Here is a 20,197-nt window from a genome sequence, read left to right on the forward strand (position 1 = left end):
TGTTTTTTTCATGTTACGGGTAACTTGTTTCATCTAGCCCCACTATATTAGTGAATTATATAACACATAAACCTCTTCAGAGTTCATTTCTAAGATGTAAATCTTTCACAGCTCCAATATCAGTGTTCAGACTTCCCACCTTAAAGCTTTTGTGTTTCATAAATTTCTTAACCTAGAGGTAGGTAGATATTACCTCTCTGAAGTTCCCCAATCATTCCACTAGAGTTTGCAACATTCTAGATGTGGTTTGTTGGGTCTTTCAAACTATTTAACATGCTGACCGCCCCACCAATTGAAGAGATGAGGGCAAGTTGAAGTGTCTTGATGGTGCACATCTGTTGCATTGTTTTTACTACCACAGCTCCACACAGCCAGGAACTTTTTCAGGTACTGTAATGTGCAAGAGTGTGAGGAACTCTCCTTCCTACACCCTAATTCCCAACCCTTCTGGTGTAAATTTGCGAAGGGTGAACCCGTGGAACACCCCCATCCTTCCTTGGACCCTAATAAGGCAGAGCTTCAGGTCCGTGCTCCTTCCACCCACAACCTCACTGTGGCATGCCCCCAGGGTGCCCTCCAGAATCTGTGAGTGATCTTGTTCCTCAAAGTTTGATAGTTTCGAAGTGCTTCCTACCACCTCTTGCAGTTCTCTTATCATGATCCTAGGTAGGAAGCACTTCAAAAAACTAAGAGAACTGCAAGGGGTGGCCCAGCCACAGTGTTGGTTGGCCCTGGTGAAGGTATAAGTGTCTTTTCCAGGTGAGCCTTGGACATTCCCAGCTGAGATTTACTACTGCCACTAGGCTGGGAACCAGAATATACTAGCCTCAAAGTGACTTGAAAGGAGTGAAAAAACCTGTCATTTCACTAAAAAGTACCCCTTCAGAGAGCACAACTATAAGCAGAAAAAAATCACAACCTGTATGTACTTTTTGGTAAAGCACAGTAAGTGCAACCAAGGGAAATATTTGAGCCCTGACTTTTGCAAGACTTCTTTAACTGTAGTGGTAAAGTGGAATAGAATCCTACATAAAAACTTAGGAAACTTCTTATGGAATATTTCTATTATCATTTTCACATTAACAGTATTTTTTAATCACCCTAGAATGTTTTCTTCAAGAAAATTCAAATGATTAAAACACTCTTCACCCTGTAATAGGTATAAATTCACTTCACTTGGGAAACTTGGAATTTTGATAACTAAACGTTTAAGAGAACTATCCCTAAGCAAATCACAGTATCTTTGGCAGGATACATAATAGATTGATGACAAAGTTTAACTCCAACTCCATCCAGTGATACCTTTGAATGAGGAGGAAGGGGGATTGGGAAAGTACAAGGGGAAAAAAACGTACGTTTTTATATGTTTGCTTTAAAAAAGGCCCTGGGGATTTGATAGCAGATGGATTTAGTCAGCCAGGATTAGCTAGGGGAAAACATCTAATCCCTGAAAACTACTTGGTGTCAGGGAAGAGTCATCAAAAGATGCTGAGATCTGAGAAGTAACCCCACACATGGCTGTGTTGAATTTCCGTCAGCCCTCAAAATTTCTTAACTTTCACAGTAGAAACTTGGAAGGGAGAATAAGAAAAAAGCCAGCTTCATGAAACTGGCCCAAAATGGGGGAAATGCACATCAGAGCATTTATTTGTTGCTTTTGAACACACCTACTTAAAAATCTCTACTGTGTGTGCCACACATTATTCTAAAAAATAATTTTAATTATTTTTAATTATGAAAATTAATAAAATTGTTAATAGGATAAAAGTTTCTAAGGAGAAAGGCTGATTTATAGTAACAAGTGCAGGGGATTGGGCTCTAAATTTAACTTTGGGGAAAAGAAAAGCCTGATGGGTAGGGCTTCCCTGGTGACGCCGTGGTTGAGAATCTGCCTGCCAATGCAGGGAACACGGGTTCAATCCCTGGTCCGGGAAGATCCCACATGCCACAGAGCAACTAATCCTGTGCACGACAACTACTGAGCCTGTGAGTCACAACTACTGCACCCACGTGGCATGACTACTGAAACCTGTGCGCCTACAGCCCCTGCTCCACAGTGAGAGAAGCTACGTCAATGAGAAGCCTATGCACTGCAAGGAAGAGTAGCTCACGCTCGCCGCAACTAGAGAAAGCCCACGCAAAGCAATGAAGACCCAACACACAGCCAAAAATAAATAAATAAATTTTTTTAAAAAAAGCCTCATGGGTAAAGGATGTTCCAAATCCACATTTGATGAAGGTGAGGGCACGAGATTTGGGGGGTGGGAGGAAACACCATGGTAACGAGCCTGAGGCCAGAATATACTTTCAACTGTTCAAGGAAAAGAAGGCCACTGCAGAGGTCAAGAGATGTCACTGGGCCACAGATAAGACACTATACACTATTCCACTCCAAGGATTCAGACTTTGAAGAAAAGAGTTATATTTTTGGCGTAGGTCATAGTCCTTTGAGAGCACATCCTGTCAAAGGGAAGCACACAATAGGGAGCCCAGCTCACGAACCATTAAACGCAGGTAGGGGCGAATTTCCAAGGGGAAGAGAGGGATGCCTCCCTTACCCAGAGGTGGTGGAATAGGCCCTGTGACGGCACCGCCAGCCGCGCACCCGGGAGGTACGCTCCACAGAAACGGATCGTCAAGCAACGCTGAGAGGCATAGCCCCAGGAGGAAGCCGGGTCCACAAGTGAGTTCAAGCTGTGAGTGACCACCAGATCCCACAATTCACATGAATTTTCTCAGTTAGCGGCATTATTCATAACTGCACCAGCAGAGGGACCCCCACCGCCAAGAGTCAGACAAACTTTGTTGGCAGGGAACCCCCATCCCCGCACAACCCCAGAGGGTGCAGGTCAGGAGGCACGAGGAGACCTCTGAGGAGTTATAGGGTTTGAAGCCAGGGTGTGCAGCACGACCTTAGGAGCCAGCCGAACAGCCCACAGTCGCCCACGAGTTCCCACCTCCCCCGCGACGCGGAGCGCACACTGCCCGCCGGCCGCAGTGTCCTGGCTGCGGGAGGGAGAGGTGGGGCAGAGTCCACCTACCGGAACCTCACGCGAGCCCACTGCCCAGACCGTGGGGCCCTCCATGGGCCTCCCCGCACAGCCTGTTCTGGCCTAGTTCCCACCTCCGGACCCGGGAGACCCGCTCCAGCTCCCCTCGGCAGCCGGAGGAGCCCCGGCAGAGGCTGGTCGTTCTGGCCGGGCGGCCGCAGTCTCTTCCCCATGAGTCTGCAGGTACAACCTCCGGAGAAAGCACGAGGCGCGCCCGCCCAGCACGACCGGGACGATCCCGCCAGTCCCGCCGGCCTCCCGGAACTCTGCTTCGGGCACCGCGGCCGAATCCCATCCCCTGAAGACGTTGCCCGAACTCCGGAAGAGGGAAGGGACAATATAAACGTGGCTGCCAAATGGCGCCCGACAACCGGCGCCAACGTCAGCGGGACGGATTCGCATCCCGGACCGACGAGGGCGCACTGCCGGCCCCCCGGGGTGCTGGACCTAGTCCCGGCCTACCTCGGAGCGCGTCTCTCAGCCCGGGACCGTCACTCGGGCTGCCCAGAATGGCACCAGCGAGTTCCCGGGAGGACTTAGAAAAATTCTGCAGCAGGCAGTGTACACCTAAAACCGTACAAAGATTCATGGAGAATAACGGGTGAATTTTTTTTTTTTTTTTTTTTTTTTGGCTGAGTCGTGTGGCTTTGCGATCTTAGTTCCCGGATCAGGGGGATGAACCCACGTCCTTGGCAGTAAAAGTGCCGAGTCCTAATGACTGGACGACCAGGGACTGCCCGGATATTTTAATTATATCATTTTGAGCAGAGGTCTTTCTAAAGCAAAAAAAAAAAAAAAGCCCAGAAGACATGAAGGAAATAATTTATAACTTGACCACATAGAAGTTTAAACAAAATCTGCCTCTGCATTGACCATAACAAAGTTCAAAGACAAAAAATGGATGTGGGGAACACTGGTGCTAATGTACATGGAGTGATAAGAATACTGATCTCATCATTACTTACCATAAAAAATAGGAGAGGATTAATAGCCTTTTACTCAATAAACTTCCAGCATGTCTGTACAATGCAACAGTATGAAAGAGAGACTGTGTGTGTTTGAAGTGAGGTTAATGTTGATGGTGAATTGTTCCATGAAATTTTTTTTTAAGGTGCAGAATTTCCTTTGGTTTGGTTTTTTGTGTGTGTGTTTTTTTTAAGTACATGTATTTCTATTTTAAAAGATAGATGAACAGGCAAAGGAACTAGAATCACTACAGCAATTTCAAAATCCAAGAATAAAGTTGCCCATAATTTAAGGCTTATTTATAGAGCTGATAGAGACCATGTGATGTTTGCAGTTAGACACGTTGATCAATGGAACACAACAGAGATTCAAACAAATATGCCTAAGCCCAAGTGATTTTTGGCAAATGTGCAAAAGCAATTCACTGGAGAAAAAATGGCTTCTCTATGATATGGGCAATCGGACATCCACAGCAAAACACAAAAGCAAGCAAGCGAGCAAACAAAAAAACCTTAACCTAAACACCTTAACTTCACACCTCGTACAAATTCAAAATGGATCACTCACGTTAATGTAAAATTTAACACTAGAACACACTTCAGAGGAAAAAATTCCAGGAAAAAAAATGGGGATCTAGGGTCAGGCAAAGAGATTTTAAAATCTGACACCAGAAGTGTGATCCATACAAAGAAATAGAGACATTGGAAGTTTTCAAAATTAAAAACCTAGGCTGTGAAACACCATCTGAAGAGGATGAAAGGACCAAGGACTGAAGCAGGGAAAAAACATGAGCAAACCACACATCATATATGAATATGAAAGAACTCTCAAAACTATTATCTTAAAAAAAAATCCAAATACAAAATAGACAAAACACAGAACAGGTATTTCACCCAAGAGGAAGAGATATGATTGGACAGCAAATAAGAAGTGTTTGGACATACATAGCGAAGGAAGAATGGGCAGGACTGGGCAATGGGTTGTCTATGACATGGGGACATACAGGATGAGGAAACGCTTCTGGAGTTTGGAAAAGAGTCACTGAGTGAACAGTGGTACAATCCATTCAGACAGGGGGAAGTCTGGGGCGTGGCCAGTGTAAGGAAGCAGAATTTTTAGGATGGGACCACTTTTAATATGTCATTTCTGTGAGGCATCCAAGTCAGAAAACCAACTAGATGGTTGTATATCTAATTCTGGAAGGAGTTGAAATCTGGGGTTTATAAGCATAGAGTTCTTAATGACTTAGAAATGGACTAGACCACTCAGAGGTTATTTATTTTTTTAATCATATCGGTAATAGACTGTAGTGCCCAGCGTGGAGCAACAGATGCACTTCAAGTTTTAACACCCAGGCAGAGGAGCCTATGCTGGTGAACAGTGCTGTGGAGGAGCATCAAGAAAGGTAGTAGTGAAATGAGAAACCTCTGGTTGTCAGGAGCCAGAGAGAACAGTATTCCAAGAAACCAAGATTAGTGAGCCACTTACCTGAACTGCTCTGAAGGAAACCAGGACATGTCACCCCAAAATATCACCCACTGTTTGGCACATCAATTATTTTGAATTCCAGGTACTTATGACACAGCAGATGCAGGAAAGATGTTCTGACACTCCTTTTTCTTCCTGAGAGCAGGAGATAAAACTCCCATGTGAAAGGTACCCTCCCTGTACCAGGAGGAAGACATTCTTAATCATCAGAGACAGGAAATGTGAGTGGGAGAATTGGGGACTGAGCAGTTTGTACCAACAAAATCTTACTAATCTCATGCCTATCTTCCTAGTTCACTTCTTCACCGTGAACTACCCACAGCCCAGACCTGTCTTGTCAATTCTTCACAAATTGATTCTTTGTCTAAAAGATATAAAAGCTTCCTGTTCTTGTCATATCTTTGGGTCTTCGATCTCTCATGAAAGCTCCCATGTACATGTAAACATTTAATAAAATGTGTGTGCTCTTCTTCTATTAATCTGTCTTTTGTCAGTTTCAACCTTAGGCCCAGTCAGAGACCCTAAAAAGAGGGAAGAGGAGAATTTTTCCTTCCCTACAGCTGTTAGAATGTCCAGTAAGATGGTAAATGGAAAGTCAGCATTAGATGTTCACCAAAGAAGTCATTGGTGTCCATGGCAAAAGAGAGCAGTATTTGGAGCCATCTGGTGGGAAATTGTGTATACAGTGAAATAAAGAGCAGATGTCAGGTGAAGATATTGAAAGGTTATATGTTAAACAAAACTTCAACTCTTTATTTTTTGTTTGTTTTTTTAAAGAGCAGTTTGGGTTCACAGCAAAACTGGAGTACAGTTTGTTCCAATATGCCCCCTCCTCTGCCATCGCTGATTCCCACCACCCTCACAAATGAGAGAGAGAGAGAGAGAGACCTCAGAGCCTTCCCCTTCTCTACTATCCTATCAACATTCCGCATCAGTGTGTTGAGTCTACATGCATTAGGGTTCACTCTTGATGTACATTTTGTGGGTTTTGACCAATCTATCTCACCATTATAGTATCATAGAGAATAGTTTCCATCTTAAAAATCCTGTGCTCCCCCTATTCACCCCCACCCCAACCCCCGACCCCCTACAACGCCTCGCAACACACTGATCTCTTTACCCTCTCCAAACTTTTGCCTTTTCCGTAATATCATATATAGTTGGAACCATAAGGTATGCAACCTGTTCAGATTGCCTTCTTTCAGTGAGTAATATGCATTTAAGGTTCCCCTCCTGTCGCCTCACAGTTCCATAGCTCGCTCACTTCTTTTTAGCACCAAATAATTCCTTTGCATGAATGTACCCATCTGTGTCCGTTCAACTCCTGAGTGACATCTCGGTTGCCTCCTAGTCCTGGCAGTTATGAAAAAAGCCACCGTTAATGTCCACGTGCAGGTTTCTGCTGTTTTTGGCGGGGTGTGTGTATATATATATATTTTAAGTGTCTGTAGCTCAAAACAAGACTAGTTCCTCCTCCATTTATGTCTTTTACCTCATGTTTGGCTTTTGACAGAAAGGGACATTTTTCTGACACGATGGGGCTGGGGAGGCTGAAGTATAAGATGGGTGCAGGCCCATGCATATTCCTTTCTTATGTGGTGGGAAGATGACTCTTGCCGTTTGGGATCTAATTTCTCCGTGAATGATCAGGGAAGATACCAGGCGTAAAGAGGGAGAGTGAAGGTTAGAAAAACATGGAGAAGATTAGTTATAGATGCCGGGGTCTCCAGCACATGAACCTAAAAGATTTCTGGATGTGTACGGCAGATTTGGTGTGTAGGACTTTGAATTTACAGTGCTATCATCTAGCCACTTTTGGATGTCACACACTACCTCCTCACCACTAGAAAGAAGAAGGAAGATGGATAAACATGATTGAACCCCACAAATGGCACCTCTGAATCAAGACGGGTGCTCTCTTTGGGCAAATTGTGACTCTAAGTTGTGATCCCAGGGTTGTTTTATTTTACTTTCTGTTTTGTTTTTGGGCCGCGCAGCTTGTGGGATCTTAGTTCCCCAACCAGGGATTGAACCTGGGCCCTCTGCAGTGAAAGCACCAAGTCCTAACCACTGGACCGCCAGGGAATTCCCCCCCAGGGTTGTTTTAAAGACTGAACTAATAAGAGTTTACACAAGGAGGATGTGAATGTACTTAATGCCACTTATAAATAACAAAATGATAAATTTTATGTGATACATATTTTTAACCACAATTCAAAACAGAACACCCTCTCCCTGACTCAGACTAAGGGAGTTCCTGGGTCTATCAGGGTCATTGGCACTGTGGAAAACCAGGGGTCAGCAAACAGAAATATTTTCTTCCTCTTGAGGTGAATAAAAATTGTAAAAGACAGTAGTTGTACATCCTGTAATTCAATAAAGGAAAGGTAGGGATTAATTTTAGCATTTACAAGCATACACTGTCCACCTTTCTAAGTATTTACACTACAAATTATGTGTAATTTCTTGGGTCAAGCAGTGCTTGGAAACTTGCAGAGTAACTGAGCCTGTTGCCAAATCTTTTGTTGGTGTCCATGTCTGCAGACTGTGTGTGACCCAAATGGGGTTAAGACTGGGGTGGGGGAAGAATTTTGGAGTTTATGTCCATATTTAGTATGTGTAAGAGAGGAAAATGATGTTCCCTCTAGAAGCTTGAGTTTTTGGCTGTAACAAAAAGACGGATCAAGAAGAGAAAAACAAGGGCTTCCCTGGTGGCGCAGTGGTTAAGAATCCGCCTGCCAATGCAGGGGACACGGGTTCGAGCCCTGGCCCAGGAAGATTCCCACATGCCGTGGAGCAACTAAGCCCATGCGCCACACCTACTGAGCCTGAGTTCTAGAGCCCGCAAGCCACAATTACTGAGCCCATGTGCCACAACTACTGAAGCCTGCATGCCTAGAGCTTGTGATCCGCAACAAGAGAAGCCACAACGAGAAGCCTGCACACCGCAATGAAGAGTAGCCCCCACTCACCACAACTAGAGAAAGCCTTCGCACAGCAACGAAGACCCAACACAACCAAACATAAATAAATAAATAAATAAATAAATACATTTATAAAAAAGAAGAGAAAAACAAGCAATTTATGAATGAGTGCAGTGCACACCCTGTGGGAGAAACCTAAACCAGAAGTAACTCAAAATGGAGGCTCAGAACTCCAGCTTTTATGCAACTTCAACAAAGAACAATAAAGTTGTAGAGAAATGACAGGAGAGAGGAAAGCAGTTTTAGGCTTCCACAGGGGGCAAACTGTGGGAAGGGAAACATATGGAGGGAAACTAATGGAGTAAGGTATTGTTTGCAGATTCCTCTGGTGCCATCTCTGGGTTGATGAGAATGTCTTCTTTCCTTCTCTAGGGAAGATAACATCCACGTGGGAGTTCTATGTCCTGCTTTAAGGAAGAAAAAGAGTCAGAGTGTCCTTGCACCTGCTGTTTCTTAAGTGCCTTGAACTCAAAATAATCAATGTAAGGACTTCCCTGGTGGTCCAGTGGTTAAGACTCCTCACTTCCACTGCAGGGGGTGTGGGTTCGATCTCTGGTCAGGGAATTAAGATTCCACATGCCGCGCTGCATGGCCAAAAATACATTAAAAAAGAAAGAAAAAATCATTGTGCCAAATTGGGGTGACATATTTTGGTTCACCCCCTTCTCAGGGATAACTGTTCTCTAGTCACGATATAAAAATATAACATGTGTTCACTGATGTGTGTCTGGGCCTTATGGCCTGGTCTAATGGCTCCACAGTGAGCATCTTCTACAGGCACAAGAGGCAAGTATGATACATTCACAGCACCCAGCGCTGCCCCAGATTCTCCTGAGACCAGAGCCACCCAAACCATCCTGATCCTGATGTGCACCTTTGTCACTTTCTACTTGCTTTCCTTCATCTTGGTACTTTACATGGTGCTATTTGATAATCCAAGGGTATAAGGGTATAAGGATAAATACTGTTGCATTTGTGGAGACATGTTTCCCCAATGTTTTCCCTTTGTGCTCATCAATAACAACAACTCTGTCTCCAGGCTCTATTTCCTCTGCTGGGGCAAAAGGTAATTTTCTCTAAATCTGTCACAAGACCTGAAGGTTTCTGTTCTTTACAAAATATTCATATGTCCATTCATCCATTAGGTAAGGCTAAGCATCTACTATGGGCCAAGTACTATTAGGTAATTCAATTACCTAAATTAGACCAGTAGCTCCAGTCCTCATAGGGATTGCGATATATTTCAATGATCTTAGGACACACATTTTTCTTCCTTCTAACAGCTCTAAAATTGGGAGATATCATATACTGAATAGCATCTTATACTTGTGGCTGAGCAGTTGTGATATCGAGTTCACAGGCTTCATCCTAGTCCTAGTGCTTCAACTGAGTGTGGCAAATCACAGCAGAAGTTGCCAAATCCTTCAGAATGTAAGCAATTTGAAAGTAACAAAGGACTCCGTGACTGACTCCTGTATCATATAAAACTATCATTAAGGCACCTTATCACAGCATTTTTCTTTCTAAAATACCTATAAGATAATGGTCTGTTTTACACTTGGTGGTATCTTAGCTTTGGTTTAAAAAAAAAAAAAAGTTTAGCCAGGACACAGTCTTTAAGCATACATCTATACAAATTATTACACAACTTAAATTACTGTAAATGCTGGGAGATCAAATTTAGGTGATTATGACAAAATACAACTACTGGACTTGACCTAGTCTGAAGGCTCAAGAAAAGATACCTTGAGAATGTATTTCTGTGTATGAAAAAAATATTCTGCAATAATTTACTATATGTTGAGTGTTGGGAAGAATATTCCAGTGAGAGAGAGAAGTGCCTGTGAAGGGTTGGTGCTGGGAAGCTGTGTGAACATTCAGGAAAGACAGAAGGGGCTGAGACAGAATGAAGGATACTTCATGTCCAGACTCTGAACTAAGGAGACAGAATAATTTGTAGAGGGACTTCCCTGGTGGTCCAGTGGTTAGGGCTCCACAATTCCAGTACAGGGGGCACGGGTTCGAGCCCTGGTTGGGGAACTAAGGTCCCGCATGCTGTGCGGCATGACCAAAAAACAAACAAAAAGAAATAATAATTTGTGGAAATAATAACTTAGCTCACCCATAAATCCAATGTATGCAATTTATAAATTTGAAATCATTAGAAATTAAATCTTAGGTCTTATTAAACTACAATACTGTGATGACATTTTTTTATATGGTGATAAAATCAGCGAGAAGATGTAATTTCATTTCACAAATAATATTATTCAATCAATTTAATTTGTTCAAAAAGTCAAATTGATAAGGACATTATACGAATTTTAAAAACATAATTTGTAAACATCTACATACACAAATCAAATGTCTAAAGCCTCTTGAAAGCAAATCTCTGAGGCTCTCCTGCTTCTTCTTATCTAGTAACCTAAAAGCCAAGGCCATTATTCAAAATCACAGTTCAACAATTTTTCCTTCAAAAACACCTTTCACCAAGATTTTATGTAGCAATATAAAGAGCGGAACCACACAACACTGTAAACTAACTGTACTTCAATAAAGGATAAATAAATAAATAAATAAAAAGAGCCAAACCTCTGTAAAGCATTAGAAGATTAATGGTTATCTTTCTTTCATCCTATGTTAGAACAATTATTTTTCCAGATATTATCAATAAGTACATTTCACAAGTTTTGTGTTTTTTTCTCTTTTTAAAATTTATTTATTTATTTATCTTTTTTTTTTTTTTTGGCTGCATTGGGTCTTCGTTGCGCACAGGCTTTCTCTAGTTGTGGCGAGCAGGGGCTACTCTTCCTTGCGGTGTGCAGGGTTCTCATTGTGGTGGCTTCTCTTGTTGTGGAGCACGGGCTCTAGGCGCACAGGCTTCAGGAGTTGTGGCGGGCTCAGTAGTTGTGGTTTGCGGGCTCTAGAGCGCAGGCTCAGTAGCTGTGGCACATGGGCTTAGTTGCTCCATGGCATGTGGTATCTTCCCGGACCAGGGCTCGAACCCGTGTCTCCTGCATTGTCAGGCAGATTCTTAACCACTGTGCCACCAGGGAAGTCCCATTGTTTCCTTTTTAACTGAGTTTTGTTAACCTCCAAATGTATTTCAATCAGGTCTAGCAGACTTTTTCAAACCATGTTTTGCAACCCTTGGCTCAATCAAAAGATGGAGTGACTAATCCGTGGAACTGTGTATGCACAGGAGAAAAATGAATGATTTAACAGACTTTTCTTTTCCCATCTGGAATCTGAGAAGTCTGACAATGTCAGAGATTTGAACACAACCAGGCTGAACATCCATTATCCAGGAATGTGTCTCCTCCACAAGGAAGTTGCAAACTCAAGGGACACTGAGGTATTTCAGCCAACTCAGAATACTGTAGAGGGAAGCAAAAGAATGGAAGAGAGGGCTACAAACAGGACAAAGAGTGACAGGGTTTAGGCGGATTCCCCAGTGAGGAAGTTTTAAGCTTATAAAGCCATAGTTCCCTAAGTGGGCCCTGTAATACTTTTAATTCTCAAGACAAAAAAGGGATAAAAATCTGATTAACCAATGGCCCTCTCTCTATACTTCGTATGAAGAGGATTCCATATGCCATTTAGACTCTGACTGCCTCCCTGATTTTTTTAGCGAAGGGTATTTTGTTAGGCAGATCCATGTCTATTACACTGTGTTTCAATCTACATCTATTACACTGTAATGTCAATTACACTGTGTTTCCCCATGTGTGAAATACAAATTAAATATGAGGCTTAATTCTCCCTGTTGAAAATGGGGAGATTCTCCCTTGTCTTTGGTCAGAGCATTTAGCTTAGAGAACTGCTACGCACTTCCTTATCTCTTTAAAATGCATCACTTTGAATACTAGATAGGACTTTTGTCAGTTGGGCTTTTTTGTTTTTCAGATTCATGACCCAGAATAGTCTTTCTTAAGAACCTAGGAGCCGGGCTTCCCTGGTGGCGCAGTGGTTGAGAATCTGCCTGCTAATGCAGGGGACACGAGTTCGAGCCCTGGTCTGGGAAGATCCCACATGCCGCGGAGCAGCTGGGCCCGTGAGCCACAATTACTGAGCCTGCGTGTCTGGAGCCTGTGCTCCGCAACAAGAGAGGCCGCGATAGTGAGAGGCCCACGCACAGCGATGAAGAGTGGCTCCCACTTGCCACAACTAGAGAAAGCCCTCGCACAGAAACGAAGACCCAACATAGCCATAAATTAAAAATAAATAAATAAATAAAAATTTTAAAAAAAGGAAAGCATTAAAAAAAAAAAAAAAAGAACCTAGGAACCATTTCTTTAAAATGGAAACATCTTTAGTCCCAGCTTCTTGAAATGCAAACATCAAGGGAGCTAGCTCACCTATCTCCTGGTCCCGTGGGAGGGTAGGAGCCTAACCTCGGTGGGTGCCTTGCTCCAATTTGAAAAAACTTCCCAAAGTAGTTTGTCTTTCCTCTAGATAAAGCTAATTCGCTAACACAGATGGTCACCCCAATTACCAGGTATAGTTAGGATAAACTATCTGTGACAAATGATGCTGTCAACCAAAAACTGTTGAGGCAAAATCAAGCAGAAGCGTTTATTTGGGTCAAAGAATTGCAACTCAGGATACACAGATTCGGGTAGCAACCCAAATAGTGTCCTACTAGGGAGTGAAAGTCAGGGGTTTTTAAAGACAAAAAGGGGAATGTCTACATAATTCAAAGTATTTTGATTGGTGCTGGCGTCAGAAAGCTAGTCTTGGCTAAACATGTTTGATTGCTAAAGGTGTCACTAAGCAAAAATGTTACTGGAGCAAGGTACTTTTGCAGAGTTCTTGAAACACTGTGGTTTGGCCCATTCCAGTTCACGTTTCACCTGGTGAGGACGTGCGTAAGACCCACTTCTTTAATGGCCTCTCAGTTCCGTTTAAAAACCCCTTGACATAAACGACTCCATTTTATTTCATCTTTCACAATGCTGTCAAGTCCTCTTACTTGAAGACTAGTTATATTTATCTTGAAAACATGTAAATAATGGGTTCTATGTGCTTGTCTATATAAGGGAGTGAGGTTTTTGTTATTTTTCTGTCTTTGTAATTTCTTAGCAGATGGCTTCGGATGCACATCACATCCTGCTTTAATACTGACCCAATAATGTGGTATAATGAGAAATTTATTTGGCCTTTGTCCCCAGATCCTGGCAGAGCTTCTAAAACCCTTGGAATTTCCTGAGTGACAGGAATATCTTTTGTCACTCATAACAGGTCCCCTCTGTTGTTGTAGTTGCAGCACACGGGCTCTCTAGTTGTGGCTTGCGTGCTAAGTATTTGTGGCATGCGGGCTTAGTTGCCCCACGGCATGTGGGATCTTAGTTCCCTGACCAGGGATTGAACCCGTGTCCCCTGCATTGGAAGGCAGATTCTTTTTTTTGTTTTTTAAATTTTATTTATTTATTTTTGGCTGCGTTGGGTCTTTGTTGCTGCATGCAGGCTTTCTCTAGTGGCGGCGAGCGGGGGCTACTCTTCGTTGCTGTGCGCAGGCTTCTCATTGCAGTGGCTTCTCTTGCTGCAGAGTATGGGCTCTAGGCACGCGGGCTCAGTAGTTGTGGCTCACGGGCTCTAGAGCGCAGGCTCAGTAGTTGTGGTGCACAGGCTTAGTCACTCCGCAGCATGTGGGATCTTCCTGGACCAGGGCTCAAACCTGTGTCCCCTGCATTGGCAGGTGGATTCGTAACAACTGCACCATCAGAGAAGCCCGGAAGGCAGATTCTTAACTACTGGACCACCAGGGAAGTCCCAAGACGTCCCTTTTGAGCACAACTGAATTTATGCTTCAAGAGGTGATTTAGGTTGGGGCTCCTAAAGAGCGCCACCCACTGACCTCCAGGAAGGGGATGTGAGGAGAGAGCTGGAGTTTAAAGCTCTATACAAACTCTTGAACAAGATTTAAGGAGCTTCCAAGTCTGTAAACGTACTGGGAGGGTGACAGACTTCAGTTCCATGAGGACAGACGCTCTTGTGCTCCAACCCTTCCAGAACTTGCCCTATATACTTCTTCATCTGCCTATTAAATTTAAGTACATGTTTCCCTGAGTTCTGTGAGCTGCTCTAGCAAAATAATCAAACTCCAGGAGGGGGTCATGGGAACAACCTGGACTTTTGAAAGATATCTGAAGTGGAGGAAGACTTGTGGGACTGAGCCCTTCACCTGTGGGATCTCATGCTATCTCCAGGGAGATAATGTCAGAATTGATTGCTTGGTGAGGTTAGAAAACACACACTACAAACAATGAAAGTGTTTTCTGTCTCCACCACCTTTGTGGACAGGATCTGTGGGTTGGGAGATTTTGTTTTTATTTCCCCAACAGTCACCATCACAATCTATCTGCTGGGACGAAATCTCAATCACTCATCTCATCAATATCTTGTGTACAGGAAATATGAGGAAAGGGTGATCATTAAACAGTATCAGAGATTCAACAAACCACACCTAGAATATGACAAATAACTCAGCAATTTGAACAAATAAATAATAAGAATAAAAAAGGTAGGTGGAACTTATAGGTGAAGAGACTTATGAGACAGCTACTGAAAGCCATAATACATTTTGGATCCTAACTGCGATTAATCTAACTTAGGAAACACACAAACTTTTGAGATAACTGAGCAGAGATAACATATTTATCATATTTTAAAATATTTTTCGTGTGGTAGCTATTGGGGTTATGAAATAGCCGTCACATTTAAAAAATGTACTCTCAAGAAGTTATGCATTAAATGATGTAATGTCTGAGATCATAAGTTAAATAATCCACTAGTGTATGTGAAGATGGACAAAACAAGAATGGCCATTAAATGATAAATAATGGTGGAAGATTGAGGAAGCCTTCATTTGGTGTCATGATATAGTTTTTCCCATTTTTGTATATATTTGAAAATAGCTGTAACAAAAGATAGAATGTGTCTTAGTCTGTTCTGGCTGTTATAACAAAATATCACAGCCTGGATGTTTTATAAACAATAGATAATTATTTCTCACAGTACTGGAGGCTGGAAGTCAGAGATCAGGGTGCTTAGCATGGTCAGGTGAGGGTCCTCTTCAATGTTGCTGATTTTTTGCTCTGTCCTCACAAGGTGTAAGGGGTTAGGGATCTCTCTGGAGCCTCTATTATGAGCCACTAATCCATTCATGAGGGGTCCACTCTCATGATTTAAGCACCTCCAAAAAGCCCAGCCTCCCAATACCATCACCTATGTGGGTTAGGATTTCAACATATGAATTTGAAGGGAACACAAACATTCAGATCATAGCAGTGCCAGTATATCAGAAATTTAATCTGTTCAGAAGGATGAAATAAAAAGGGGAGGAGGGTACCTCTGGTTTCTGGTCAAGCATATAAAAAGTTGGCATTTGCCACTCCATCCTAACAAGCATAAGGCTAAACAGACTGAAAAAATAAACAACTCTTCTTAGATTCGTAAATGAAGTGTGGTCACAGGGCAAACCACTGTCCCCAAATTGGAGAGACTGAAAGGGTAACACAGAGAATCACAAGTTACTGAAGCAGAAACCCCCAAGCTGAAACCACTGTGGTAACCAATGTCAGGACAGGGAAACCTGAACTGTAATTGACAAATTCCTCTCAGTGGGGACAAATCTGAGAGAGAAGAACTCCAGGGGAACTCAGTCATGGGAAAAAAACCCCACACTTCTGTTGAGTTTTATCTCCTAGAATTCTACCTGTTTCTCGCAGTGAATATCCGAGAAAAATCCTGTCATGCTCCCAGCAGGGAGAAAGGAAAAGGAACCATTTTCAAATATGCCAAAGCATTCTATTCTTTAGGCAAAGTCTGCTCCAGGAGAAAATTTTAAAGCAGAGCCTTAGCTTTTATCAGAGCCTAAGTGACTGAGGGGAAGGAAAATACCCAACTCGAGCCCACTCTAGCCATCCTGTTCCACCTAAGATAGAGGAGAGACTGAAAAGGCACATGTGAAGTTCACAGTCCAGTAGGAGACCCTCACTAAAACACTGGGACCTACGTTATGTGTCAAGTTAAAATATTTTTTTACAGAAAACTTAAAACCACAAACAAAACGTCCAAAGTTTGGAAATTTTTAAGAAAACATTTCTAAAGACCTAATAGGTTAAAGAGGAAGTTTTAATGCAAAAAGAAAAAGAAATACTGAGACCTAATCATAGGACTATAGAACACTTCCCCTCTCCCCACACCTTAAAATCACTTAAAAGACCTATTTACAGCAGTTCCTTTTACTGAGCACATCATACTTAGCTATCAAGAAAAAAGTGTAAGGCATAATAAAAATGTTTTTAAAAGTTTGAAGAGAAAAAAGAAAAAGAAAGTTTGACGAGACAGAGCAAGTATCAGAACCAAACTCAGACAAGTCAGAGATGTGGACTTATGAGACCAGGAATTCAAAACAATTATGATTAATATGCTTAGTGCTCTATTGGATAAAGTAGACAGCATGCGAGAACAGACATGCAATGTAAACTGAGATGGAAATTCTAAAACAGAACCAAAGAGAAATGCTAGTGAGCAAAAATTCTGTAACAAAAATGAGGAATGCTTTTGATGAGCTTAATTCATAGAATAGACGCAGCTAAGAAAAGAATCTGACTTGAGGATATCTCAATAGAAACCCCCAAAATGGGGAGGGGCGGGGATTGAAAAACAAAACAGAATACTCAAGAACTGTCAGACAACTACAAAAGCTATAAATTATGAGTAACAGGAATAACAGAAAAAGAAAAAGATAAAGCAACAGAAGAAATTGAATCAGTAATTAATAACCTCCCCAAACAGAGTACACCATACTGAAATGGGTTCACTGGTGTATTCTAGTGAACATTTAAGGAAGAAATTATACCAATTCCCTACTACCTGTTTCAGAGGCTAGAAGCAGAGGGAATAATTCCTAACTCATTTTCAGAGACTAGAATTACCCTAATACCAAAACAAAAGATACTACAAGAAAATTTCAGACCAATATTGCTCATGAACTTCGATGCAAAAATCCTCAACAATGAACTACCACTACACATCTATTAGAATCCAAAATCTAGAACAATGAAAACACCAAATGCTGGTGAGGATGTGGAACAACAGAAACTCTCATTCATTGCTGGTGAGAATAGTGCAGACACTTTGGAAGACACATTGGCAGTTTCCTAGAAAACAAACATACTCTTATCAGCAATTGTGCTCCTTGGTATTTACCCAAAGTAGTCGAAAACTTATGTTCACACAAAAAGCTGTACATAATTGTTTATAGTAGCTTTATTCATATTGCCAAAACTTGGAAGCAACCAAGATGTCTCCTTCAGTAGGTGAATGTATAAATGGTGGCATTATCCAGACAATGGAATATCATTCAGTTTTAAAAAAGAAATGCACTATCAGGCCATAAGAAGACATGGAGGAACCTTAAGTGCATGTTACTAAGTGAAAACAGCCAATCTGAAAAAGCTATATACCATATGATTCCAACTACATGGCATTCTGGAAAAGGCAAAACTATGGCGATAGTAAAAAAGATCAGTGGTTCCCAGGTAATGTGGGGACAAAGCAGGGATCAATACACAGAATAGAGGAATTTTAGGGCAGTGAATCTACTCTGTGTGACACTACAGTGATGCAACATATCATTATAAATTTGTTCAAACTCAGAATATACACCACCAAGAGTAAATCCTAATATGAACTATAGAGACTCTGGGTGATAAAAATGTATCAATGTAGGTTCATCGATTATAAGATTATAACAAAAGTACCACTCTGGTGGGGGATGTTGATAATGAAGGAGGTGATGCATGTGTAGGGGGCAGGGCACCTTCCTCTTAATTTTGTTATGAACCTAAAGCTGCTTTTAAAAAATAAAGTCTTTAAGTAAAAAAATTAAAAATGTAAATATGAAACAAAACAAAACATTGGACCAAGGGGTTACTAACCTGGGTTTACTTCCAATTCTGCTACTAACTAGCTGTGCAAGTCACTCACTTCCCCTTCCTGGGCCCTAATTTACTTATCTGCGAAAGAAGAAAAATGGGTCTCATGACATCTAAGGTTTTTTCCTGTTCTAACTTTCTATGGATAATGCTAATTGTTTCTATTTTAAAGCTACAAATACCCTCAAAACCTAGGGTATTTTGTATATCAGGGTAGAATTTTGTATATCAGATCAAATAAAATGGAATAATATGGCCACACAAACACACACACACAAAATCTATGAAAATGAAAACAAAAACATTAGCAAGCGACAAGTTTTTTTTTGTTTTGTTTTGTTTTTTTAAATTTATTATTTATTTATTATTTATTTTTGGCTGTGTTGGGTCTTCGTTTCTGTGCGAGGGCTTTCTCTAGTTGCGGCAAGCGGGGGCCACTCTTCATCGCGATGCGCGGGCCTCTTACTATCGCGGCCTCTCTTGTTGTGGAGCACAGGCTCCAGACGCACAGGCTCAGTAGTTGTGGCTCACGGGCTTAGTTGCTCCGCGGCATGTGGGATCTTCCCAGACCAGGGCTCGAACCCGTGTCCCCTGCATTGGCAGGCAGATTCTCAACCACTGCGCCACCAGGGAAGCCCCCGCAAGCGACAAGTTTTGAAGACTTGTTTTTTAAACAGTTTAGTTCAGACATGATTGACTTAAACTGCTCATATTTAAAATATCCATTTTGACATTTATACACTTAGAGTATCAAAACTAAAAGTTTCCTCCTGGCCTTTTAAATTTATCCTTCTCACCATATGAAATTACCCCACCTGCACATACTCTACCCTCTGTAATGGCTATTTTCAAATATATCCAAAAATCGAAAAGACTAGTAAGAAGTAATGATTCTGTCATTATTTATCGTTTTATGGTTGTTCTTATTCTCTATATCCCAATGCACTTAGTGGTTTGTTTTATTTATAATCACAGACATCATGTCACTTCACATATAACCCCTTCAGGATGTGTTTCTAAAATGTAAAGGCCCTTAATTAACTCCAATAACTTTGTTGCATAAAATCAAAATACTTAAAATTATGATAAACTGTTGTAAGTGCTGAATTTTGTCAACTGTATTCATTATTTAATGCAGATTGATTGCAATCTGGATACAAAATTTATCTTAGGCAATAATTAGGTGTGTCTTGCATGTTTTTTAACCTCTATGTACCACTTACCATTTTTTAATTCATATTACTCACTTGATGAAGCTGCTAAGCCATTTGTTCATTAGAATTTGCCACAATCTAAATTTGGTTTATTGAGTCTTTCAAAATGTTTAACATGCTCACTCTTCTTCCATATTTCCTGTACACAAGCTATGCTCAACATCATGAAATATCAGGGAAATGCAACTAAAACCACAGTGACATAATGCTACATATTTACTAAAAAAGTCAAAAATTTAAAAGCTAACCATACCCACTTTAGCAAGAATATGGGAGAACTGGAACTCTCATACACTGCTAATAGGCATACAAAATGAAACAATCATTTTAGAGGACAATTTGGTGTTTCTTAAAAAGTTTTATAGGGCCTTCCCTGGTGGTGCAGTGGTTAAGAATCCGCCTGCCAATGCAGGGGACACAGGTTCGAGCTCTGGTCCAGGAAGATCCCACATGCCGCAGAGCAACTAAGCCCATGTGCCACAACTACTGGGCCTGCGCTCTAGAGCCCGCGAGCCACAACTACTGAGCCCATGTGCTGCAGCTACTGAAGC

Source organism: Balaenoptera ricei, chromosome 19 (assembly GCF_028023285.1).
Source record: "Balaenoptera ricei isolate mBalRic1 chromosome 19, mBalRic1.hap2, whole genome shotgun sequence".
In the NCBI taxonomy this organism is placed as follows: Eukaryota; Metazoa; Chordata; class Mammalia; order Artiodactyla; family Balaenopteridae; genus Balaenoptera; species Balaenoptera ricei.